A 24,644-nucleotide genomic window follows, 5' to 3' on the forward strand; every position below is an offset into this window, starting at 1 on the left:
CGTACTTCTGATTTCCATCTCCTATTCCATTACATTTTTATCATCTACATTTCCTCATATATTTTCCTTGCAAGATAAAATACCTTCCACATTACGAATGAGGGCTCCAATGATTATTGGTCAGAGCATTGCTCTTGTAAAGCAGAGCTCATGGCCTCAAATCCCACTGGTGTCGCCACAAAGCAATCCTACCAAGCATATAAGCCAAATTCATTAGCCAGCTCTTTAAAGATTCCCAAATTCTATTTCAATGGTGCATGAATATGGATTAAGCAACAAACTCTGGCACAAGCTTCCCAATGCTGAAAATTAAAAGAAAACTATACTGTCTTAACCCATGACATTGTAAGAATTGGGAAAAAAGTACATCATATACCAAATTCAATTGGAAATTCAAATTAGAAAAAGCTAAACTATGACTAAAAAAGCTTTTTCGATGTTATTTGTACAAGATGTCTGTCATTTAGCCAAGTAGGAACATATTTCTGTGCAAATGATTGTAAAATCAATTTGTACCCATACTTTAAATCAAAAGTCTTAACAGCAACATAAACAGCAGAGCTATATGCTGTCTTTTTTGTTATATTCAACTTTTCGAAAACCTAAGCTTTTGTATGTCAGGATGGCCGAGCGGTCTAAGGCGTTGCGTTCAGGTCGCAGTCTCTCCTGGAGGCGTGGGTTCAAATCCCACTCCTGACAGTAAGGTTACATTTTATCTTTCTTCTATATATCCTCATACTAATTTAAAGGTAACAAAACATCCTAAAAATTGGACAAACACTCACTTCACACCTCAGTTTCAATTTCCACCACGGAAATCTCGAGCGCTCACAACATAATTACCCCTTTGAAACAAACCACAATTCAGGTTGCAGCCTTCCTTGGAAATAAGGTCTTCAATCGTACTTCTGATTTCCATCTCCTATTCCATTACATTTTTATCATCTACATTTCCTCATATATTTTCCTTGCAAGATAAAATACCTTCCACATTACGAATGAGGGCTCCAATGATTATTGGTCAGAGCATTGCTCTTGTAAAGCAGAGCTCATGGCCTCAAATCCCACTGGTGTCGCCACAAAGCAATCCTACCAAGCATATAAGCCAAATTCATTAGCCAGCTCTTTAAAGATTCCCAAATTCTATTTCAATGGTGCATGAATATGGATTAAGCAACAAACTCTGGCACAAGCTTCCCAATGCTGAAAATTAAAAGAAAACTATACTGTCTTAACCCATGACATTGTAAGAATTGGGAAAAAAAGTACATCATATACCAAATTCAATTGGAAATTCAAATTAGAAAAAGCTAAACTATGACTAAAAAAGCTTTTTCGATGTTATTTGTACAAGATGTCTGTCATTTAGCCAAGTAGGAACATATTTCTGTGCAAATGATTGTAAAATCAATTTGTACCCATACTTTAAATCAAAAGTCTTAACAGCAACATAAACAGCAGAGCTATATGCTGTCTTTTTTGTTATATTCAACTTTTCGAAAACCTAAGCTTTTGTATGTCAGGATGGCCGAGCGGTCTAAGGTGCTGCGTTCAGGTCGCAGTCTCTCCTGGAGGCGTGGGTTCAAATCCCACTCCTGACAGTAAGGTTACATTTTATCTTTCTTCTATATATCCTCATACTAATTTAAAGGTAACAAAACATCCTAAAAATTGGACAAACACTCACTTCACACCTCAGTTTCAATTTCCACCACGGAAATCTCGAGCGCTCACAACATAATTACCCCTTTGAAACAAACCACAATTCAGGTTGCAGCCTTCCTTGGAAATAAGGTCTTCAATCGTACTTCTGATTTCCATCTCCTATTCCATTACATTTTTATCATCTACATTTCCTCATATATTTTCCTTGCAAGATAAAATACCTTCCACATTACGAATGAGGGCTCCAATGATTATTGGTCAGAGCATTGCTCTTGTAAAGCAGAGCTCATGGCCTAAAATCCCACTGGTGTCGCCACAAAGCAATCCTACCAAGCATATAAGCCAAATTCATTAGCCAGCTCTTTAAAGATTCCCAAATTCTATTTCAATGGTGCATGAATATGGATTAAGCAACAAACTCTGGCACAAGCTTCCCAATGCTGAAAATTAAAAGAAAACTATACTGTCTTAACCCATGACATTGTAAGAATTGGGAAAAAAGTACATCATATACCAAATTCAATTGGAAATTCAAATTAGAAAAAGCTAAACTATGACTAAAAAAGCTTTTTCGATGTTATTTGTACAAGATGTCTGTCATTTAGCCAAGTAGGAACATATTTCTGTGCAAATGATTGTAAAATCAATTTGTACCCATACTTTAAATCAAAAGTCTTAACAGCAACATAAACAGCAGAGCTATATGCTGTCTTTTTTGTTATATTCAACTTTTCGAAAACCTAAGCTTTTGTATGTCAGGATGGCCGAGCGGTCTAAGGCGTTGCGTTCAGGTCGCAGTCTCTCCTGGAGGCGTGGGTTCAAATCCCACTCCTGACAGTAAGGTTACATTTTATCTTTCTTCTATATATCCTCATACTAATTTAAAGGTAACAAAACATCCTAAAAATTGGACAAACACTCACTTCACACCTCAGTTTCAATTTCCACCACGGAAATCTCGAGCGCTCACAACATAATTACCCCTTTGAAACAAACCACAATTCAGGTTGCAGCCTTCCTTGGAAATAAGGTCTTCAATCGTACTTCTGATTTCCATCTCCTATTCCATTACATTTTTATCATCTACATTTCCTCATATATTTTCCTTGCAAGATAAAATACCTTCCACATTACGAATGAGGGCTCCAATGATTATTGGTCAGAGCATTGCTCTTGTAAAGCAGAGCTCATGGCCTCAAATCCCACTGGTGTCGCCACAAAGCAATCCTACCAAGCATATAAGCCAAATTCATTAGCCAGCTCTTTAAAGATTCCCAAATTCTATTTCAATGGTGCATGAATATGGATTAAGCAACAAACTCTGGCACAAGCTTCCCAATGCTGAAAATTAAAAGAAAACTATACTGTCTTAACCCATGACATTGTAAGAATTGGGAAAAAAAGTACATCATATACCAAATTCAATTGGAAATTCAAATTAGAAAAAGCTAAACTATGACTAAAAAAGCTTTTTCGATGTTATTTGTACAAGATGTCTGTCATTTAGCCAAGTAGGAACATATTTCTGTGCAAATGATTGTAAAATCAATTTGTACCCATACTTTAAATCAAAAGTCTTAACAGCAACATAAACAGCAGAGCTATATGCTGTCTTTTTTGTTATATTCAACTTTTCGAAAACCTAAGCTTTTGTATGTCAGGATGGCCGAGCGGTCTAAGGCGCTGCGTTCAGGTCGCAGTCTCTCCTGGAGGCGTGGGTTCAAATCCCACTCCTGACAGTAAGGTTACATTTTATCTTTCTTCTATATATCCTCATACTAATTTAAAGGTAACAAAACATCCTAAAAATTGGACAAACACTCACTTCACACCTCAGTTTCAATTTCCACCACGGAAATCTCGAGCGCTCACAACATAATTACCCCTTTGAAACAAACCACAATTCAGGTTGCAGCCTTCCTTGGAAATAAGGTCTTCAATCGTACTTCTGATTTCCATCTCCTATTCCATTACATTTTTATCATCTACATTTCCTCATATATTTTCCTTGCAAGATAAAATACCTTCCACATTACGAATGAGGGCTCCAATGATTATTGGTCAGAGCATTGCTCTTGTAAAGCAGAGCTCATGGCCTCAAATCCCACTGGTGTCGCCACAAAGCAATCCTACCAAGCATATAAGCCAAATTCATTAGCCAGCTCTTTAAAGATTCCCAAATTCTATTTCAATGGTGCATGAATATGGATTAAGCAACAAACTCTGGCACAAGCTTCCCAATGCTGAAAATTAAAAGAAAACTATACTGTCTTAACCCATGACATTGTAAGAATTGGGAAAAAAGTACATCATATACCAAATTCAATTGGAAATTCAAATTAGAAAAAGCTAAACTATGACTAAAAAAGCTTTTTCGATGTTATTTGTACAAGATGTCTGTCATTTAGCCAAGTAGGAACATATTTCTGTGCAAATGATTGTAAAATCAATTTGTACCCATACTTTAAATCAAAAGTCTTAACAGCAACATAAACAGCAGAGCTATATGCTGTCTTTTTTGTTATATTCAACTTTTCGAAAACCTAAGCTTTTGTATGTCAGGATGGCCGAGCGGTCTAAGGCGTTGCGTTCAGGTCGCAGTCTCTCCTGGAGGCGTGGGTTCAAATCCCACTCCTGACAGTAAGGTTACATTTTATCTTTCTTCTATATATCCTCATACTAATTTAAAGGTAACAAAACATCCTAAAAATTGGACAAACACTCACTTCACACCTCAGTTTCAATTTCCACCACGGAAATCTCGAGCGCTCACAACATAATTACCCCTTTGAAACAAACCACAATTCAGGTTGCAGCCTTCCTTGGAAATAAGGTCTTCAATCGTACTTCTGATTTCCATCTCCTATTCCATTACATTTTTATCATCTACATTTCCTCATATATTTTCCTTGCAAGATAAAATACCTTCCACATTACGAATGAGGGCTCCAATGATTATTGGTCAGAGCATTGCTCTTGTAAAGCAGAGCTCATGGCCTCAAATCCCACTGGTGTCGCCACAAAGCAATCCTACCAAGCATATAAGCCAAATTCATTAGCCAGCTCTTTAAAGATTCCCAAATTCTATTTCAATGGTGCATGAATATGGATTAAGCAACAAACTCTGGCACAAGCTTCCCAATGCTGAAAATTAAAAGAAAACTATACTGTCTTAACCCATGACATTGTAAGAATTGGGAAAAAAAGTACATCATATACCAAATTCAATTGGAAATTCAAATTAGAAAAAGCTAAACTATGACTAAAAAAGCTTTTTCGATGTTATTTGTACAAGATGTCTGTCATTTAGCCAAGTAGGAACATATTTCTGTGCAAATGATTGTAAAATCAATTTGTACCCATACTTTAAATCAAAAGTCTTAACAGCAACATAAACAGCAGAGCTATATGCTGTCTTTTTTGTTATATTCAACTTTTCGAAAACCTAAGCTTTTGTATGTCAGGATGGCCGAGCGGTCTAAGGCGCTGCGTTCAGGTCGCAGTCTCTCCTGGAGGCGTGGGTTCAAATCCCACTCCTGACAGTAAGGTTACATTTTATCTTTCTTCTATATATCCTCATACTAATTTAAAGGTAACAAAACATCCTAAAAATTGGACAAACACTCACTTCACACCTCAGTTTCAATTTCCACCACGGAAATCTCGAGCGCTCACAACATAATTACCCCTTTGAAACAAACCACAATTCAGGTTGCAGCCTTCCTTGGAAATAAGGTCTTCAATCGTACTTCTGATTTCCATCTCCTATTCCATTACATTTTTATCATCTACATTTCCTCATATATTTTCCTTGCAAGATAAAATACCTTCCACATTACGAATGAGGGCTCCAATGATTATTGGTCAGAGCATTGCTCTTGTAAAGCAGAGCTCATGGCCTCAAATCCCACTGGTGTCGCCACAAAGCAATCCTACCAAGCATATAAGCCAAATTCATTAGCCAGCTCTTTAAAGATTCCCAAATTCTATTTCAATGGTGCATGAATATGGATTAAGCAACAAACTCTGGCACAAGCTTCCCAATGCTGAAAATTAAAAGAAAACTATACTGTCTTAACCCATGACATTGTAAGAATTAGGAAAAAAAGTACATCATATACCAAATTCAATTGGAAATTCAAATTAGAAAAAGCTAAACTATGACTAAAAAAGCTTTTTCGATGTTATTTGTACAAGATGTCTGTCATTTAGCCAAGTAGGAACATATTTCTGTGCAAATGATTGTAAAATCAATTTGTACCCATACTTTAAATCAAAAGTCTTAACAGCAACATAAACAGCAGAGCTATATGCTGTCTTTTTTGTTATATTCAACTTTTCGAAAACCTAAGCATTTGTATGTCAGGATGGCCGAGCGGTCTAAGGCGCTGCGTTCAGGTCGCAGTCTCTCCTGGAGGCGTGGGTTCAAATCCCACTCCTGACAGTAAGGTTACATTTTATCTTTCTTCTATATATCCTCATACTAATTTAAAGGTAACAAAACATCCTAAAAATTGGACAAACACTCACTTCACACCTCAGTTTCAATTTCCACCACGGAAATCTCGAGCGCTCACAACATAATTACCCCTTTGAAACAAACCACAATTCAGGTTGCAGCCTTCCTTGGAAATAAGGTCTTCAATCGTACTTCTGATTTCCATCTCCTATTCCATTACATTTTTATCATCTACATTTCCTCATATATTTTCCTTGCAAGATAAAATACCTTCCACATTACGAATGAGGGCTCCAATGATTATTGGTCAGAGCATTGCTCTTGTAAAGCAGAGCTCATGGCCTCAAATCCCACTGGTGTCGCCACAAAGCAATCCTACCAAGCATATAAGCCAAATTCATTAGCCAGCTCTTTAAAGATTCCCAAATTCTATTTCAATGGTGCATGAATATGGATTAAGCAACAAACTCTGGCACAAGCTTCCCAATGCTGAAAATTAAAAGAAAACTATACTGTCTTAACCCATGACATTGTAAGAATTGGGAAAAAAAGTACATCATATACCAAATTCAATTGGAAATTCAAATTAGAAAAAGCTAAACTATGACTAAAAAAGCTTTTTCGATGTTATTTGTACAAGATGTCTGTCATTTAGCCAAGTAGGAACATATTTCTGTGCAAATGATTGTAAAATCAATTTGTACCCATACTTTAAATCAAAAGTCTTAACAGCAACATAAACAGCAGAGCTATATGCTGTCTTTTTTGTTATATTCAACTTTTCGAAGACCTAAGCTTTTGTATGTCAGGATGGCCGAGCGGTCTAAGGCGCTGCGTTCAGGTCGCAGTCTCTCCTGGAGGCGTGGGTTCAAATCCCACTCCTGACAGTAAGGTTTCATTTTATCTTTCTTCTATATATCCTCATACTAATTTAAAGGTAACAAAACATCCTAAAAATTGGACAAACACTCACTTCACACCTCAGTTTCAATTTCCACCACGGAAATCTCGAGCGCTCACAACATAATTACCCCTTTGAAACAAACCACAATTCAGGTTGCAGCCTTCCTTGGAAATAAGGTCTTCAATCGTACTTCTGATTTCCATCTCCTATTCCATTACATTTTTATCATCTACATTTCCTCATATATTTTACTTGCAAGATAAAATACCTTCCACATTACGAATGAGGGCTCCAATGATTATTGGTCAGAGCATTGCTCTTGTAAAGCAGAGCTCATGGCCTCAAATCCCACTGGTGTCGCCACAAAGCAATCCTACCAAGCATATAAGCCAAATTCATTAGCCAGCTCTTTAAAGATTCCCAAATTCTATTTCAATGGTGCATGAATATGGATTAAGCAACAAACTCTGGCACAAGCTTCCCAATGCTGAAAATTAAAAGAAAACTATACTGTCTTAACCCATGACATTGTAAGAATTGGGAAAAAAAGTACATCATATACCAAATTCAATTGGAAATTCAAATTAGAAAAAGCTAAACTATGACTAAAAAAGCTTTTTCGATGTTATTTGTACAAGATGTCTGTCATTTAGCCAAGTAGGAACATATTTCTGTGCAAATGATTGTAAAATCAATTTGTACCCATACTTTAAATCAAAAGTCTTAACAGCAACATAAACAGCAGAGCTATATGCTGTCTTTTTTGTTATATTCAACTTTTCGAAAACCTAAGCTTTTGTATGTCAGGATGGCCGAGCGGTCTAAGGCGCTGCGTTCAGGTCGCAGTCTCTCCTGGAGGCGTGGGTTCAAATCCCACTCCTGACAGTAAGGTTACATTTTATCTTTCTTCTATATATCCTCATACTAATTTAAAGGTAACAAAACATCCTAAAAATTGGACAAACACTCACTTCACACCTCAGTTTCAATTTCCACCACGGAAATCTCGAGCGCTCACAACATAATTACCCCTTTGAAACAAACCACAATTCAGGTTGCAGCCTTCCTTGGAAATAAGGTCTTCAATCGTACTTCTGATTTCCATCTCCTATTCCATTACATTTTTATCATCTACATTTCCTCATATATTTTCCTTGCAAGATAAAATACCTTCCACATTACGAATGAGGGCTCCAATGATTATTGGTCAGAGCATTGCTCTTGTAAAGCAGAGCTCATGGCCTCAAATCCCACTGGTGTCGCCACAAAGCAATCCTACCAAGCATATAAGCCAAATTCATTAGCCAGCTCTTTAAAGATTCCCAAATTCTATTTCAATGGTGCATGAATATGGATTAAGCAACAAACTCTGGCACAAGCTTCCCAATGCTGAAAATTAAAAGAAAACTATACTGTCTTAACCCATGACATTGTAAGAATTGGGAAAAAAAGTACATCATATACCAAATTCAATTGGAAATTCAAATTAGAAAAAGCTAAACTATGACTAAAAAAGCTTTTTCGATGTTATTTGTACAAGATGTCTGTCATTTAGCCAAGTAGGAACATATTTCTGTGCAAATGATTGTAAAATCAATTTGTACCCATACTTTAAATCAAAAGTCTTAACAGCAACATAAACAGCAGAGCTATATGCTGTCTTTTTTGTTATATTCAACTTTTCGAAAACCTAAGCTTTTGTATGTCAGGATGGCCGAGCGGTCTAAGGCGCTGCGTTCAGGTCGCAGTCTCTCCTGGAGGCGTGGGTTCAAATCCCACTCCTGACAGTAAGGTTACATTTTATCTTTCTTCTATATATCCTCATACTAATTTAAAGGTAACAAAACATCCTAAAAATTGGACAAACACTCACTTCACACCTCAGTTTCAATTTCCACCACGGAAATCTCGAGCGCTCACAACATAATTACCCCTTTGAAACAAACCACAATTCAGGTTGCAGCCTTCCTTGGAAATAAGGTCTTCAATCGTACTTCTGATTTCCATCTCCTATTCCATTACATTTTTATCATCTACATTTCCTCATATATTTTCCTTGCAAGATAAAATACCTTCCACATTACGAATGAGGGCTCCAATGATTATTGGTCAGAGCATTGCTCTTGTAAAGCAGAGCTCATGGCCTCAAATCCCACTGGTGTCGCCACAAAGCAATCCTACCAAGCATATAAGCCAAATTCATTAGCCAGCTCTTTAAAGATTCCCAAATTCTATTTCAATGGTGCATGAATATGGATTAAGCAACAAACTCTGGCACAAGCTTCCCAATGCTGAAAATTAAAAGAAAACTATACTGTCTTAACCCATGACATTGTAAGAATTGGGAAAAAAAGTACATCATATACCAAATTCAATTGGAAATTCAAATTAGAAAAAGCTAAACTATGACTAAAAAAGCTTTTTCGATGTTATTTGTACAAGATGTCTGTCATTTAGCCAAGTAGGAACATATTTCTGTGCAAATGATTGTAAAATCAATTTGTACCCATACTTTAAATCAAAAGTCTTAACAGCAACATAAACAGCAGAGCTATATGCTGTCTTTTTTGTTATATTCAACTTTTCGAAAACCTAAGCTTTTGTATGTCAGGATGGCCGAGCGGTCTAAGGCGCTGCGTTCAGGTCGCAGTCTCTCCTGGAGGCGTGGGTTCAAATCCCACTCCTGACAGTAAGGTTACATTTTATCTTTCTTCTATATATCCTCATACTAATTTAAAGGTAACAAAACATCCTAAAAATTGGACAAACACTCACTTCACACCTCAGTTTCAATTTCCACCACGGAAATCTCGAGCGCTCACAACATAATTACCCCTTTGAAACAAACCACAATTCAGGTTGCAGCCTTCCTTGGAAATAAGGTCTTCAATCGTACTTCTGATTTCCATCTCCTATTCCATTACATTTTTATCATCTACATTTCCTCATATATTTTCCTTGCAAGATAAAATACCTTCCACATTACGAATGAGGGCTCCAATGATTATTGGTCAGAGCATTGCTCTTGTAAAGCAGAGCTCATGGCCTCAAATCCCACTGGTGTCGCCACAAAGCAATCCTACCAAGCATATAAGCCAAATTCATTAGCCAGCTCTTTAAAGATTCCCAAATTCTATTTCAATGGTGCATGAATATGGATTAAGCAACAAACTCTGGCACAAGCTTCCCAATGCTGAAAATTAAAAGAAAACTATACTGTCTTAACCCATGACATTGTAAGAATTGGGAAAAAAAGTACATCATATACCAAATTCAATTGGAAATTCAAATTAGAAAAAGCTAAACTATGACTAAAAAAGCTTTTTCGATGTTATTTGTACAAGATGTCTGTCATTTAGCCAAGTAGGAACATATTTCTGTGCAAATGATTGTAAAATCAATTTGTACCCATACTTTAAATCAAAAGTCTTAACAGCAACATAAACAGCAGAGCTATATGCTGTCTTTTTTGTTATATTCAACTTTTCGAAAACCTAAGCTTTTGTATGTCAGGATGGCCGAGCGGTCTAAGGCGCTGCGTTCAGGTCGCAGTCTCTCCTGGAGGCGTGGGTTCAAATCCCACTCCTGACAGTAAGGTTACATTTTATCTTTCTTCTATATATCCTCATACTAATTTAAAGGTAACAAAACATCCTAAAAATTGGACAAACACTCACTTCACACCTCAGTTTCAATTTCCACCACGGAAATCTCGAGCGCTCACAACATAATTACCCCTTTGAAACAAACCACAATTCAGGTTGCAGCCTTCCTTGGAAATAAGGTCTTCAATCGTACTTCTGATTTCCATCTCCTATTCCATTACATTTTTATCATCTACATTTCCTCATATATTTTCCTTGCAAGATAAAATACCTTCCACATTATGAATGAGGGCTCCAATGATTATTGGTCAGAGCATTGCTCTTGTAAAGCAGAGCTCATGGCCTCAAATCCCACTGGTGTCGCCACAAAGCAATCCTACCAAGCATATAAGCCAAATTCATTAGCCAGCTCTTTAAAGATTCCCAAATTCTATTTCAATGGTGCATGAATATGGATTAAGCAACAAACTCTGGCACAAGCTTCCCAATGCTGAAAATTAAAAGAAAACTATACTGTCTTAACCCATGACATTGTAAGAATTGGGAAAAAAAGTACATCATATACCAAATTCAATTGGAAATTCAAATTAGAAAAAGCTAAACTATGACTAAAAAAGCTTTTTCGATGTTATTTGTACAAGATGTCTGTCATTTAGCCAAGTAGGAACATATTTCTGTGCAAATGATTGTAAAATCAATTTGTACCCATACTTTAAATCAAAAGTCTTAACAGCAACATAAACAGCAGAGCTATATGCTGTCTTTTTTGTTATATTCAACTTTTCGAAAACCTAAGCTTTTGTATGTCAGGATGGCCGAGCGGTCTAAGGCGTTGCGTTCAGGTCGCAGTCTCTCCTGGAGGCGTGGGTTCAAATCCCACTCCTGACAGTAAGGTTACATTTTATCTTTCTTCTATATATCCTCATACTAATTTAAAGGTAACAAAACATCCTAAAAATTGGACAAACACTCACTTCACACCTCAGTTTCAATTTCCACCACGGAAATCTCGAGCGCTCACAACATAATTACCCCTTTGAAACAAACCACAATTCAGGTTGCAGCCTTCCTTGGAAATAAGGTCTTCAATCGTACTTCTGATTTCCATCTCCTATTCCATTACATTTTTATCATCTACATTTCCTCATATATTTTCCTTGCAAGATAAAATACCTTCCACATTACGAATGAGGGCTCCAATGATTATTGGTCAGAGCATTGCTCTTGTAAAGCAGAGCTCATGGCCTCAAATCCCACTGGTGTCGCCACAAAGCAATCCTACCAAGCATATAAGCCAAATTCATTAGCCAGCTCTTTAAAGATTCCCAAATTCTATTTCAATGGTGCATGAATATGGATTAAGCAACAAACTCTGGCACAAGCTTCCCAATGCTGAAAATTAAAAGAAAACTATACTGTCTTAACCCATGACATTGTAAGAATTGGGAAAAAAGTACATCATATACCAAATTCAATTGGAAATTCAAATTAGAAAAAGCTAAACTATGACTAAAAAAGCTTTTTCGATGTTATTTGTACAAGATGTCTGTCATTTAGCCAAGTAGGAACATATTTCTGTGCAAATGATTGTAAAATCAATTTGTACCCATACTTTAAATCAAAAGTCTTAACAGCAACATAAACAGCAGAGCTATATGCTGTCTTTTTTGTTATATTCAACTTTTCGAAAACCTAAGCTTTTGTATGTCAGGATGGCCGAGCGGTCTAAGGCGTTGCGTTCAGGTCGCAGTCTCTCCTGGAGGCGTGGGTTCAAATCCCACTCCTGACAGTAAGGTTACATTTTATCTTTCTTCTATATATCCTCATACTAATTTAAAGGTAACAAAACATCCTAAAAATTGGACAAACACTCACTTCACACCTCAGTTTCAATTTCCACCACGGAAATCTCGAGCGCTCACAACATAATTACCCCTTTGAAACAAACCACAATTCAGGTTGCAGCCTTCCTTGGAAATAAGGTCTTCAATCGTACTTCTGATTTCCATCTCCTATTCCATTACATTTTTATCATCTACATTTCCTCATATATTTTCCTTGCAAGATAAAATACCTTCCACATTACGAATGAGGGCTCCAATGATTATTGGTCAGAGCATTGCTCTTGTAAAGCAGAGCTCATGGCCTCAAATCCCACTGGTGTCGCCACAAAGCAATCCTACCAAGCATATAAGCCAAATTCATTAGCCAGCTCTTTAAAGATTCCCAAATTCTATTTCAATGGTGCATGAATATGGATTAAGCAACAAACTCTGGCACAAGCTTCCCAATGCTGAAAATTAAAAGAAAACTATACTGTCTTAACCCATGACATTGTAAGAATTGGGAAAAAAAGTACATCATATACCAAATTCAATTGGAAATTCAAATTAGAAAAAGCTAAACTATGACTAAAAAAGCTTTTTCGATGTTATTTGTACAAGATGTCTGTCATTTAGCCAAGTAGGAACATATTTCTGTGCAAATGATTGTAAAATCAATTTGTACCCATACTTTAAATCAAAAGTCTTAACAGCAACATAAACAGCAGAGCTATATGCTGTCTTTTTTGTTATATTCAACTTTTCGAAAACCTAAGCTTTTGTATGTCAGGATGGCCGAGCGGTCTAAGGCGCTGCGTTCAGGTCGCAGTCTCTCCTGGAGGCGTGGGTTCAAATCCCACTCCTGACAGTAAGGTTACATTTTATCTTTCTTCTATATATCCTCATACTAATTTAAAGGTAACAAAACATCCTAAAAATTGGACAAACACTCACTTCACACCTCAGTTTCAATTTCCACCACGGAAATCTCGAGCGCTCACAACATAATTACCCCTTTGAAACAAACCACAATTCAGGTTGCAGCCTTCCTTGGAAATAAGGTCTTCAATCGTACTTCTGATTTCCATCTCCTATTCCATTACATTTTTATCATCTACATTTCCTCATATATTTTCCTTGCAAGATAAAATACCTTCCACATTACGAATGAGGGCTCCAATGATTATTGGTCAGAGCATTGCTCTTGTAAAGCAGAGCTCATGGCCTCAAATCCCACTGGTGTCGCCACAAAGCAATCCTACCAAGCATATAAGCCAAATTCATTAGCCAGCTCTTTAAAGATTCCCAAATTCTATTTCAATGGTGCATGAATATGGATTAAGCAACAAACTCTGGCACAAGCTTCCCAATGCTGAAAATTAAAAGAAAACTATACTGTCTTAACCCATGACATTGTAAGAATTGGGAAAAAAAGTACATCATATACCAAATTCAATTGGAAATTCAAATTAGAAAAAGCTAAACTATGACTAAAAAAGCTTTTTCGATGTTATTTGTACAAGATGTCTGTCATTTAGCCAAGTAGGAACATATTTCTGTGCAAATGATTGTAAAATCAATTTGTACCCATACTTTAAATCAAAAGTCTTAACAGCAACATAAACAGCAGAGCTATATGCTGTCTTTTTTGTTATATTCAACTTTTCGAAAACCTAAGCTTTTGTATGTCAGGATGGCCGAGCGGTCTAAGGCGCTGCGTTCAGGTCGCAGTCTCTCCTGGAGGCGTGGGTTCAAATCCCACTCCTGACAGTAAGGTTACATTTTATCTTTCTTCTATATATCCTCATACTAATTTAAAGGTAACAAAACATCCTAAAAATTGGACAAACACTCACTTCACACCTCAGTTTCAATTTCCACCACGGAAATCTCGAGCGCTCACAACATAATTACCCCTTTGAAACAAACCACAATTCAGGTTGCAGCCTTCCTTGGAAATAAGGTCTTCAATCGTACTTCTGATTTCCATCTCCTATTCCATTACATTTTTATCATCTACATTTCCTCATATATTTTCCTTGCAAGATAAAATACCTTCCACATTACGAATGAGGGCTCCAATGATTATTGGTCAGAGCATTGCTCTTGTAAAGCAGAGCTCATGGCCTCAAATCCCACTGGTGTCGCCACAAAGCAATCCTACCAAGCATATAAGCCAAATTCATTAGCCAGCTCTTTAAAGATTCCCAAATTCTATTTCAATGGTGCATGAATATGGATTAAGCAACAAACTCTGGCACAAGCTTCCCAATGCTGAAAATTAAAAGAAAACTATACTGTCTTAACCCATGACATTGTAAGAATTGGGAAAAAAAGTACATCATATACCAAATTCAATTGGAAATTCAAATTAGAAAAAGCTAAACTATGACTAAAAAAGCTTTTTCGATGTTATTTGTACAAGATGTCTGTCATTTAGCCAAGTAGGAACATATTTCTGTGCAAATGATTGTAAAATCAATTTGTACCCATACTTTAAATCAAAAGTCTTAACAGCAACATAAACAGCAGAGCTATATGCTGTCTTTTTTGTTATATTCAACTTTTCGAAAACCTAAGCTTTTGTATGTCAGGATGGCCGAGCGGTCTAAGGCGCTGCGTTCAGGTCGCAGTCTCTCCTGGAGGCGTGGGTTCAAATCCCACTCCTGACAGTAAGGTTACATTTTATCTTTCTTCTATATATCCTCATACTAATTTAAAGGTAACAAAACATCCTAAAAATTGGACAAACACTCACTTCACACCTCAGTTTCAATTTCCACCACGGAAATCTCGAGCGCTCACAACATAATTACCCCTTTGAAACAAACCACAATTCAGGTTGCAGCCTTCCTTGGAAATAAGGTCTTCAATCGTACTTCTGATTTCCATCTCCTATTCCATTACATTTTTATCATCTACATTTCCTCATATATTTTCCTTGCAAGATAAAATACCTTCCACATTACGAATGAGGGCTCCAATGATTATTGGTCAGAGCATTGCTCTTGTAAAGCAGAGCTCATGGCCTCAAATCCCACTGGTGTCGCCACAAAGCAATCCTACCAAGCATATAAGCCAAATTCATTAGCCAGCTCTTTAAAGATTCCCAAATTCTATTTCAATGGTGCATGAATATGGATTAAGCAACAAACTCTGGCACAAGCTTCCCAATGCTGAAAATTAAAAGAAAACTATACTGTCTTAACCCATGACATTGTAAGAATTGGGAAAAAAAGTACATCATATACCAAATTCAATTGGAAATTCAAATTAGAAAAAGCTAAACTATGACTAAAAAAGCTTTTTCGATGTTATTTGTACAAGATGTCTGTCATTTAGCCAAGTAGGAACATATTTCTGTGCAAATGATTGTAAAATCAATTTGTACCCATACTTTAAATCAAAAGTCTTAACAGCAACATAAACAGCAGAGCTATATGCTGTCTTTTTTGTTATATTCAACTTTTCGAAAACCTAAGCTTTTGTATGTCAGGATGGCCGAGCGGTCTAAGGCGCTGCGTTCAGGTCGCAGTCTCTCCTGGAGGCGTGGGTTCAAATCCCACTCCTGACAGTAAGGTTACATTTTATCTTTCATCTATATATCCTCATACTAATTTAAAGGTAACAAAACATCCTAAAAATTGGACAAACACTCACTTCACACCTCAGTTTCAATTTCCACCACGGAAATCTCGAGCGCTCACAACATAATTACCCCTTTGAAACAAACCACAATTCAGGTTGCAGCCTTCCTTGGAAATAAGGTCTTCAATCGTACTTCTGATTTCCATCTCCTATTCCATTACATTTTTATCATCTACATTTCCTCATATATTTTCCTTGCAAGATAAAATACCTTCCACATTACGAATGAGGGCTCCAATGATTATTGGTCAGAGCATTGCTCTTGTAAAGCAGAGCTCATGGCCTCAAATCCCACTGGTGTCGCCACAAAGCAATCCTACCAAGCATATAAGCCAAATTCATTAGCCAGCTCTTTAAAGATTCCCAAATTCTATTTCAATGGTGCATGAATATGGATTAAGCAACAAACTCTGGCACAAGCTTCCCAATGCTGAAAATTAAAAGAAAACTATACTGTCTTAACCCATGACATTGTAAGAATTGGGAAAAAAAGTACATCATATACCAAATTCAATTGGAAATTCAAATTAGAAAAAGCTAAACTATGACTAAAAAAGCTTTTTCGATGTTATTTGTACAAGATGTCTGTCATTTAGCCAAGTAGGAACATATTTCTGTGCAAATGATTGTAAAATCAATTTGTACCCATACTTTAAATCAAAAGTCTTAACAGCAACATAAACAGCAGAGCTATATGCTGTCTTTTTTGTTATATTCAACTTTTCGAAAACCTAAGCTTTTGTATGTCAGGATGGCCGAGCGGTCTAAGGCGCTGCGTTCAGGTCGCAGTCTCTCCTGGAGGCGTGGGTTCAAATCCCACTCCTGACAGTAAGGTTACATTTTATCTTTCTTCTATATATCCTCATACTAATTTAAAGGTAACAAAACATCCTAAAAATTGGACAAACACTCACTTCACACCTCAGTTTCAATTTCCACCACGGAAATCTCGAGCGCTCACAACATAATTACCCCTTTGAAACAAACCACAATTCAGGTTGCAGCCTTCCTTGGAAATAAGGTCTTCAATCGTACTTCTGATTTCCATCTCCTATTCCATTACATTTTTATCATCTACATTTCCTCATATATTTTCCTTGCAAGATAAAATACCTTCCACATTACGAATGAGGGCTCCAATGATTATTGGTCAGAGCATTGCTCTTGTAAAGCAGAGCTCATGGCCTCAAATCCCACTGGTGTCGCCACAAAGCAATCCTACCAAGCATATAAGCCAAATTCATTAGCCAGCTCTTTAAAGATTCCCAAATTCTATTTCAATGGTGCATGAATATGGATTAAGCAACAAACTCTGGCACAAGCTTCCCAATGCTGAAAATTAAAAGAAAACTATACTGTCTTAACCCATGACATTGTAAGAATTGGGAAAAAAGTACATCATATACCAAATTCAATTGGAAATTCAAATTAGAAAAAGCTAAACTATGACTAAAAAAGCTTTTTCGATGTTATTTGTACAAGATGTCTGTCATTTAGCCAAGTAGGAACATATTTCTGTGCAAATGATTGTAAAATCAATTTGTACCCATACTTTAAATCAAAAGTCTTAACAGCAACATAAACAGCAGAGCTATATGCTGTCTTTTTTGTTATATTCAACTTTTCGAAAACCTAAGCTTTTGTATGTCAGGATGGCCGAGCGGTCTAAGGCGTTGCGTTCAGGTCGCAGTCTCTCCTGGAGGCGTGGGTTCAAATCCCACTCCTGACAGTAAGGTTACATTTTATCTTTCTTCTATATATCCTCATACTAATTTAAAGGTAACAAAACATCCTAAAAATTGGACAAACACTCACTTCACACCTCAGTTTCAATTTCCACCACGGAAATCTCGAGCGCTCACAACATAATTACCCCTTTGAAACAAACCACAATTCAGGTTGCAGCCTTCCTTGGAAATAAGGTCTTCAATCGTACTTCTGATTTCCATCTCCTATTCCATTACATTTTTATCATCTACATTTCCTCATATATTTTCCTTGCAAGATAAAATACCTTCCACATTACGAATGAGGGCTCCAATGATTATTGGTCAGAGCATTGCTCTTGTAAAGCAGAGCTCATGGCCTCAAATCCCACTGGTGTCGCCACAAAGCAATCCTACCAAGCATATAAGCCAAATTCATTAGCCAGCTCTTTAAAGATTCCCAAATTCTATTTCAATGGTGCATGAATATGGATTAAGCAACAAACTCTGGCACAAGCTTCCCAATGCTGAAAATTAAAAGAAAACTATACTGTCTTAACCCATGACATTGTAAGAATTGGGAAAAAAAGTACATCATATACCAAATTCAATTGGAAATTCAAATTAGAAAAAGCTAAACTATGACTAAAAAAGCTTTTTCGATGTTATTTGTACAAGATGTCTGTCATTTAGCCAAGTAGGAACATATTTCTGTGCAAATGATTGTAAAATCAATTTGTACCCATACTTTAAATCAAAAGTCTTAACAGCAACATAAACAGCAGAGCTATATGCTGTCTTTTTTGTTATATTCAACTTTTCGAAAACCTAAGCATTTGTATGTCAGGATGGCCGAGCGGTCTAAGGCGCTGCGTTCAGGTCGCAGTCTCTCCTGGAGGCGTGGGTTCAAATCCCACTCCTGACAGTAAGGTTACATTTTATCTTTCTTCTATATATCCTCATACTAATTTAAAGGTAACAAAACATCCTAAAAATTGGACAAACACTCACTTCACACCTCAGTTTCAATTTCCACCACGGAAATCTCGAGCGCTCACAACATAATTACCCCTTTGAAACAAACCACAATTCAGGTTGCAGCCTTCCTTGGAAATAAGGTCTTCAATCGTACTTCTGATTTCCATCTCCTATTCCATTACATTTTTATCATCTACATTTCCTCATATATTTTCCTTGCAAGATAAAATACCTTCCACATTACGAATGAGGGCTCCAATGATTATTGGTCAGAGCATTGCTCTTGTAAAGCAGAGCTCATGGCCTCAAATCCCACTGGTGTCGCCACAAAGCAATCCTACCAAGCATATAAGCCAAATTCATTAGCCAGCTCTTTAAAGATTCCCAAATTCTATTTCAATGGTGCATGAATATGGATTAAGCAACAAACTCTGGCACAAGCTTCCCAATGCTGAAAATTAAAAGAAAACTATACTGTCTTAACCCATGACATTGTAAGAATTGGGAAAAAAAGTACATCATATACCAAATTCAATTGGAAATTCAAATTAGAAAAAGCTAAACTATGACTAAAAAAGCTTTTTCGATGTTATTTGTACAAGATGTCTGTCATTTAGCCAAGTAGGAACATATTTCTGTGCAAATGATTGTAAAATCAATTTGTACCCATACTTTAAATCAAAAGTCTTAACAGCAACATAAACAGCAGAGCTATATGCTGTCTTTTTTGTTATATTCAACTTTTCGAAAACCTAAGCATTTGTATGTCAGGATGGCCGAGCGGTCTAAGGCGCTGCGTTCAGGTCGCAGTCTCTCCTGGAGGCGTGGGTTCAAATCCCACTCCTGACAGTAAGGTTACATTTTATCTTTCTTCTATATATCCTCATACTAATTTAAAGGTAACAAAACATCCTAAAAATTGGACAAACACTCACTTCACACCTCAGTTTCAATTTCCACCACGGAAATCTCGAGCGCTCACAACATAATTACCCCTTTGAAACAAACCACAATTCAGGTTGCAGCCTTCCTTGGAAATAAGGTCTTCAATCGTACTTCTGATTTCCATCTCCTATTCCATTACATTTTTATCATCTACATTTCCTCATATATTTTCCTTGCAAGATAAAATACCTTCCACATTACGAATGAGGGCTCCAATGATTATTGGTCAGAGCATTGCTCTTGTAAAGCAGAGCTCATGGCCTCAAATCCCACTGGTGTCGCCACAAAGCAATCCTACCAAGCATATAAGCCAAATTCATTAGCCAGCTCTTTAAAGATTCCCAAATTCTATTTCAATGGTGCATGAATATGGATTAAGCAACAAACTCTGGCACAAGCTTCCCAATGCTGAAAATTAAAAGAAAACTATACTGTCTTAACCCATGACATTGTAAGAATTGGGAAAAAAAGTACATCATATACCAAATTCAATTGGAAATTCAAATTAGAAAAAGCTAAACTATGACTAAAAAAGCTTTTTCGATGTTATTTGTACAAGATGTCTGTCATTTAGCCAAGTAGGAACATATTTCTGTGCAAATGATTGTAAAATCAATTTGTACCCATACTTTAAATCAAAAGTCTTAACAGCAACATAAACAGCAGAGCTATATGCTGTCTTTTTTGTTATATTCAACTTTTCGAAAACCTAAGCTTTTGTATGTCAGGATGGCCGAGCGGTCTAAGGCGCTGCGTTCAGGTCGCAGTCTCTCCTGGAGGCGTGGGTTCAAATCCCACTCCTGACAGTAAGGTTACATTTTATCTTTCTTCTATATATCCTCATACTAATTTAAAGGTAACAAAACATCCTAAAAATTGGACAAACACTCACTTCACACCTCAGTTTCAATTTCCACCACGGAAATCTCGAGCGCTCACAACATAATTACCCCTTTGAAACAAACCACAATTCAGGTTGCAGCCTTCCTTGGAAATAAGGTCTTCAATCGTACTTCTGATTTCCATCTCCTATTCCATTACATTTTTATCATCTACATTTCCTCATATATTTTCCTTGCAAGATAAAATACCTTCCACATTACGAATGAGGGCTCCAATGATTATTGGTCAGAGCATTGCTCTTGTAAAGCAGAGCTCATGGCCTCAAATCCCACTGGTGTCGCCACAAAGCAATCCTACCAAGCATATAAGCCAAATTCATTAGCCAGCTCTTTAAAGATTCCCAAATTCTATTTCAATGGTGCATGAATATGGATTAAGCAACAAACTCTGGCACAAGCTTCCCAATGCTGAAAATTAAAAGAAAACTATACTGTCTTAACCCATGACATTGTAAGAATTGGGAAAAAAAGTACATCATATACCAAATTCAATTGGAAATTCAAATTAGAAAAAGCTAAACTATGACTAAAAAAGCTTTTTCGATGTTATTTGTACAAGATGTCTGTCATTTAGCCAAGTAGGAACATATTTCTGTGCAAATGATTGTAAAATCAATTTGTACCCATACTTTAAATCAAAAGTCTTAACAGCAACATAAACAGCAGAGCTATATGCTGTCTTTTTTGTTATATTCAACTTTTCGAAAACCTAAGCTTTTGTATGTCAGGATGGCCGAGCGGTCTAAGGCGCTGCGTTCAGGTCGCAGTCTCTCCTGGAGGCGTGGGTTCAAATCCCACTCCTGACAGTAAGGTTACATTTTATCTTTCTTCTATATATCCTCATACTAATTTAAAGGTAACAAAACATCCTAAAAATTGGACAAACACTCACTTCACACCTCAGTTTCAATTTCCACCACGGAAATCTCGAGCGCTCACAACATAATTACCCCTTTGAAACAAACCACAATTCAGGTTGCAGCCTTCCTTGGAAATAAGGTCTTCAATCGTACTTCTGATTTCCATCTCCTATTCCATTACATTTTTATCATCTACATTTCCTCATATATTTTCCTTGCAAGATAAAATACCTTCCACATTACGAATGAGGGCTCCAATGATTATTGGTCAGAGCATTGCTCTTGTAAAGCAGAGCTCATGGCCTCAAATCCCACTGGTGTCGCCACAAAGCAATCCTACCAAGCATATAAGCCAAATTCATTAGCCAGCTCTTTAAAGATTCCCAAATTCTATTTCAATGGTGCATGAATATGGATTAAGCAACAAACTCTGGCACAAGCTTCCCAATGCTGAAAATTAAAAGAAAACTATACTGTCTTAACCCATGACATTGTAAGAATTGGGAAAAAAAGTACATCATATACCAAATTCAATTGGAAATTCAAATTAGAAAAAGCTAAACTATGACTAAAAAAGCTTTTTCGATGTTATTTGTACAAGATGTCTGTCATTTAGCCAAGTAGGAACATATTTCTGTGCAAATGATTGTAAAATCAATTTGTACCCATACTTTAAATCAAAAGTCTTAACAGCAACATAAACAGCAGAGCTATATGCTGTCTTTTTTGTTATATTCAACTTTTCGAAAACCTAAGCTTTTGTATGTCAGGATGGCCGAGCGGTCTAAGGCGCTGCGTTCAGGTCGCAGTCTCTCCTGGAGGCGTGGGTTCAAATCCCACTCCTGACAGTAAGGTTACATTTTATCTTTCTTCTATATATCCTCATACTAATTTAAAGGTAACAAAACATCCTAAAAATTGGACAAACACTCACTTCACACCTCAGTTTCAATTTCCACCACGGAAATCTCGAGCGCTCACAACATAATTACCCCTTTGAAACAAACCACAATTCAGGTTGCAGCCTTCCTTGGAAATAAGGTCTTCAATCGTACTTCTGATTTCCATCTCCTATTCCATTACATTTTTATCATCTACATTTCCTCATATATTTTCCTTGCAAGATAAAATACCTTCCACATTACGAATGAGGGCTCCAATGATTATTGGTCAGAGCATTGCTCTTGTAAAGCAGAGCTCATGGCCTCAAATCCCACTGGTGTCGCCACAAAGCAATCCTACCAAGCATATAAGCCAAATTCATTAGCCAGCTCTTTAAAGATTCCCAAATTCTATTTCAATGGTGCATGAATATGGATTAAGCAACAAACTCTGGCACAAGCTTCCCAATGCTGAAAATTAAAAGAAAACTATACTGTCTTAACCCATGACATTGTAAGAATTGGGAAAAAAAGTACATCATATACCAAATTCAATTGGAAATTCAAATTAGAAAAAGCTAAACTATGACTAAAAAAGCTTTTTCGATGTTATTTGTACAAGATGTCTGTCATTTAGCCAAGTAGGAACATATTTCTGTGCAAATGATTGTAAAATCAATTTGTACCCATACTTTAAATCAAAAGTCTTAACAGCAACATAAACAGCAGAGCTATATGCTGTCTTTTTTGTTATATTCAACTTTTCGAAAACCTAAGCTTTTGTATGTCAGGATGGCCGAGCGGTCTAAGGCGCTGCGTTCAGGTCGCAGTCTCTCCTGGAGGCGTGGGTTCAAATCCCACTCCTGACAGTAAGGTTAGTTTTTATCTTTCTTCTATATATCCTCATACTAATTTAAAGGTAACAAAACATCCTAAAAATTGGACAAACACTCACTTCACACCTCAGTTTCAATTTCCACCACGGAAATCTCGAGCGCTCACAACATAATTACCCCTTTGAAACAAACCACAATTCAGGTTGCAGCCTTCCTTGGAAATAAGGTCTTCAATCGTACTTCTGATTTCCATCTCCTATTCCATTACATTTTTATCATCTACATTTCCTCATATATTTTCCTTGCAAGATAAAATACCTTCCACATTACGAATGAGGGCTCCAATGATTATTGGTCAGAGCATTGCTCTTGTAAAGCAGAGCTCATGGCCTCAAATCCCACTGGTGTCGCCACAAAGCAATCCTACCAAGCATATAAGCCAAATTCATTAGCCAGCTCTTTAAAGATTCCCAAATTCTATTTCAATGGTGCATGAATATGGATTAAGCAACAAACTCTGGCACAAGCTTCCCAATGCTGAAAATTAAAAGAAAACTATACTGTCTTAACCCATGACATTGTAAGAATTGGGAAAAAAAGTACATCATATACCAAATTCAATTGGAAATTCAAATTAGAAAAAGCTAAACTATGACTAAAAAAGCTTTTTCGATGTTATTTGTACAAGATGTCTGTCATTTAGCCAAGTAGGAACATATTTCTGTGCAAATGATTGTAAAATCAATTTGTACCCATACTTTAAATCAAAAGTCTTAACAGCAACATAAACAGCAGAGCTATATGCTGTCTTTTTTGTTATATTCAACTTTTCGAAAACCTAAGCTTTTGTATGTCAGGATGGCCGAGCGGTCTAAGGCGCTGCGTTCAGGTCGCAGTCTCTCCTGGAGGCGTGGGTTCAAATCCCACTCCTGACAGTAAGGTTACATTTTATCTTTCTTCTATATATCCTCATACTAATTTAAAGGTAACAAAACATCCTAAAAATTGGACAAACACTCACTTCACACCTCAGTTTCAATTTCCACCACGGAAATCTCGAGCGCTCACAACATAATTACCCCTTTGAAACAAACCACAATTCAGGTTGCAGCCTTCCTTGGAAATAAGGTCTTCAATCGTACTTCTGATTTCCATCTCCTATTCCATTACATTTTTATCATCTACATTTCCTCATATATTTTCCTTGCAAGATAAAATACCTTCCACATTACGAATGAGGGCTCCAATGATTATTGGTCAGAGCATTGCTCTTGTAAAGCAGAGCTCATGGCCTCAAATCCCACTGGTGTCGCCACAAAGCAATCCTACCAAGCATATAAGCCAAATTCATTAGCCAGCTCTTTAAAGATTCCCAAATTCTATTTCAATGGTGCATGAATATGGATTAAGCAACAAACTCTGGCACAAGCTT

The 24,644-nt window shown here is 36.8% G+C and overlaps 26 non-coding genes across 26 annotated transcripts; all 26 read left to right on the forward strand.

The window, feature by feature from the left end:
• The first annotated feature begins 616 nt into the window (after nucleotides 1-616).
• On the forward strand, nucleotides 617-699 carry TRNAL-CAG (transfer RNA leucine (anticodon CAG)). The gene has a single exon. It is a non-coding gene; the product is annotated as a tRNA-Leu (tRNA).
• A 1,720-nt stretch (nucleotides 700-2,419) lies between these two features.
• On the forward strand, nucleotides 2,420-2,502 carry TRNAL-CAG (transfer RNA leucine (anticodon CAG)). Its single transcript has one exon. It is a non-coding gene; the product is annotated as a tRNA-Leu (tRNA).
• Nucleotides 2,503-3,321: 819 nt separating this feature from the next.
• On the forward strand, nucleotides 3,322-3,404 carry TRNAL-CAG (transfer RNA leucine (anticodon CAG)). Its single transcript has one exon. It is a non-coding gene; the product is annotated as a tRNA-Leu (tRNA).
• An 818-nt stretch (nucleotides 3,405-4,222) lies between these two features.
• Nucleotides 4,223-4,305, forward strand: TRNAL-CAG (transfer RNA leucine (anticodon CAG)). Its single transcript has one exon. It is a non-coding gene; the product is annotated as a tRNA-Leu (tRNA).
• An 819-nt stretch (nucleotides 4,306-5,124) lies between these two features.
• On the forward strand, nucleotides 5,125-5,207 carry TRNAL-CAG (transfer RNA leucine (anticodon CAG)). Its single transcript has one exon. It is a non-coding gene; the product is annotated as a tRNA-Leu (tRNA).
• An 819-nt stretch (nucleotides 5,208-6,026) lies between these two features.
• On the forward strand, nucleotides 6,027-6,109 carry TRNAL-CAG (transfer RNA leucine (anticodon CAG)). Its single transcript has one exon. It is a non-coding gene; the product is annotated as a tRNA-Leu (tRNA).
• An 819-nt stretch (nucleotides 6,110-6,928) lies between these two features.
• Nucleotides 6,929-7,011, forward strand: TRNAL-CAG (transfer RNA leucine (anticodon CAG)). The gene has a single exon. It is a non-coding gene; the product is annotated as a tRNA-Leu (tRNA).
• An 819-nt stretch (nucleotides 7,012-7,830) lies between these two features.
• TRNAL-CAG (transfer RNA leucine (anticodon CAG)) lies at nucleotides 7,831-7,913 on the forward strand. The gene has a single exon. It is a non-coding gene; the product is annotated as a tRNA-Leu (tRNA).
• An 819-nt stretch (nucleotides 7,914-8,732) lies between these two features.
• TRNAL-CAG (transfer RNA leucine (anticodon CAG)) lies at nucleotides 8,733-8,815 on the forward strand. The gene has a single exon. It is a non-coding gene; the product is annotated as a tRNA-Leu (tRNA).
• Nucleotides 8,816-9,634: 819 nt separating this feature from the next.
• TRNAL-CAG (transfer RNA leucine (anticodon CAG)) lies at nucleotides 9,635-9,717 on the forward strand. Its single transcript has one exon. It is a non-coding gene; the product is annotated as a tRNA-Leu (tRNA).
• An 819-nt stretch (nucleotides 9,718-10,536) lies between these two features.
• On the forward strand, nucleotides 10,537-10,619 carry TRNAL-CAG (transfer RNA leucine (anticodon CAG)). The gene has a single exon. It is a non-coding gene; the product is annotated as a tRNA-Leu (tRNA).
• An 819-nt stretch (nucleotides 10,620-11,438) lies between these two features.
• TRNAL-CAG (transfer RNA leucine (anticodon CAG)) lies at nucleotides 11,439-11,521 on the forward strand. The gene has a single exon. It is a non-coding gene; the product is annotated as a tRNA-Leu (tRNA).
• Nucleotides 11,522-12,339: 818 nt separating this feature from the next.
• TRNAL-CAG (transfer RNA leucine (anticodon CAG)) lies at nucleotides 12,340-12,422 on the forward strand. Its single transcript has one exon. It is a non-coding gene; the product is annotated as a tRNA-Leu (tRNA).
• An 819-nt stretch (nucleotides 12,423-13,241) lies between these two features.
• On the forward strand, nucleotides 13,242-13,324 carry TRNAL-CAG (transfer RNA leucine (anticodon CAG)). Its single transcript has one exon. It is a non-coding gene; the product is annotated as a tRNA-Leu (tRNA).
• An 819-nt stretch (nucleotides 13,325-14,143) lies between these two features.
• TRNAL-CAG (transfer RNA leucine (anticodon CAG)) lies at nucleotides 14,144-14,226 on the forward strand. Its single transcript has one exon. It is a non-coding gene; the product is annotated as a tRNA-Leu (tRNA).
• An 819-nt stretch (nucleotides 14,227-15,045) lies between these two features.
• Nucleotides 15,046-15,128, forward strand: TRNAL-CAG (transfer RNA leucine (anticodon CAG)). Its single transcript has one exon. It is a non-coding gene; the product is annotated as a tRNA-Leu (tRNA).
• Nucleotides 15,129-15,947: 819 nt separating this feature from the next.
• TRNAL-CAG (transfer RNA leucine (anticodon CAG)) lies at nucleotides 15,948-16,030 on the forward strand. The gene has a single exon. It is a non-coding gene; the product is annotated as a tRNA-Leu (tRNA).
• An 819-nt stretch (nucleotides 16,031-16,849) lies between these two features.
• TRNAL-CAG (transfer RNA leucine (anticodon CAG)) lies at nucleotides 16,850-16,932 on the forward strand. The gene has a single exon. It is a non-coding gene; the product is annotated as a tRNA-Leu (tRNA).
• Nucleotides 16,933-17,750: 818 nt separating this feature from the next.
• Nucleotides 17,751-17,833, forward strand: TRNAL-CAG (transfer RNA leucine (anticodon CAG)). Its single transcript has one exon. It is a non-coding gene; the product is annotated as a tRNA-Leu (tRNA).
• Nucleotides 17,834-18,652: 819 nt separating this feature from the next.
• On the forward strand, nucleotides 18,653-18,735 carry TRNAL-CAG (transfer RNA leucine (anticodon CAG)). The gene has a single exon. It is a non-coding gene; the product is annotated as a tRNA-Leu (tRNA).
• Nucleotides 18,736-19,554: 819 nt separating this feature from the next.
• TRNAL-CAG (transfer RNA leucine (anticodon CAG)) lies at nucleotides 19,555-19,637 on the forward strand. Its single transcript has one exon. It is a non-coding gene; the product is annotated as a tRNA-Leu (tRNA).
• An 819-nt stretch (nucleotides 19,638-20,456) lies between these two features.
• Nucleotides 20,457-20,539, forward strand: TRNAL-CAG (transfer RNA leucine (anticodon CAG)). Its single transcript has one exon. It is a non-coding gene; the product is annotated as a tRNA-Leu (tRNA).
• Nucleotides 20,540-21,358: 819 nt separating this feature from the next.
• On the forward strand, nucleotides 21,359-21,441 carry TRNAL-CAG (transfer RNA leucine (anticodon CAG)). Its single transcript has one exon. It is a non-coding gene; the product is annotated as a tRNA-Leu (tRNA).
• Nucleotides 21,442-22,260: 819 nt separating this feature from the next.
• Nucleotides 22,261-22,343, forward strand: TRNAL-CAG (transfer RNA leucine (anticodon CAG)). Its single transcript has one exon. It is a non-coding gene; the product is annotated as a tRNA-Leu (tRNA).
• An 819-nt stretch (nucleotides 22,344-23,162) lies between these two features.
• TRNAL-CAG (transfer RNA leucine (anticodon CAG)) lies at nucleotides 23,163-23,245 on the forward strand. The gene has a single exon. It is a non-coding gene; the product is annotated as a tRNA-Leu (tRNA).
• An 819-nt stretch (nucleotides 23,246-24,064) lies between these two features.
• TRNAL-CAG (transfer RNA leucine (anticodon CAG)) lies at nucleotides 24,065-24,147 on the forward strand. The gene has a single exon. It is a non-coding gene; the product is annotated as a tRNA-Leu (tRNA).
• The last annotated feature ends 497 nt before the right edge of the window (nucleotides 24,148-24,644 follow it).

The sequence above is a fragment of the Mixophyes fleayi genome, chromosome 1, assembly GCF_038048845.1.
Source record: "Mixophyes fleayi isolate aMixFle1 chromosome 1, aMixFle1.hap1, whole genome shotgun sequence".
Lineage (NCBI taxonomy): Eukaryota > Metazoa > Chordata > Amphibia > Anura > Limnodynastidae > Mixophyes > Mixophyes fleayi.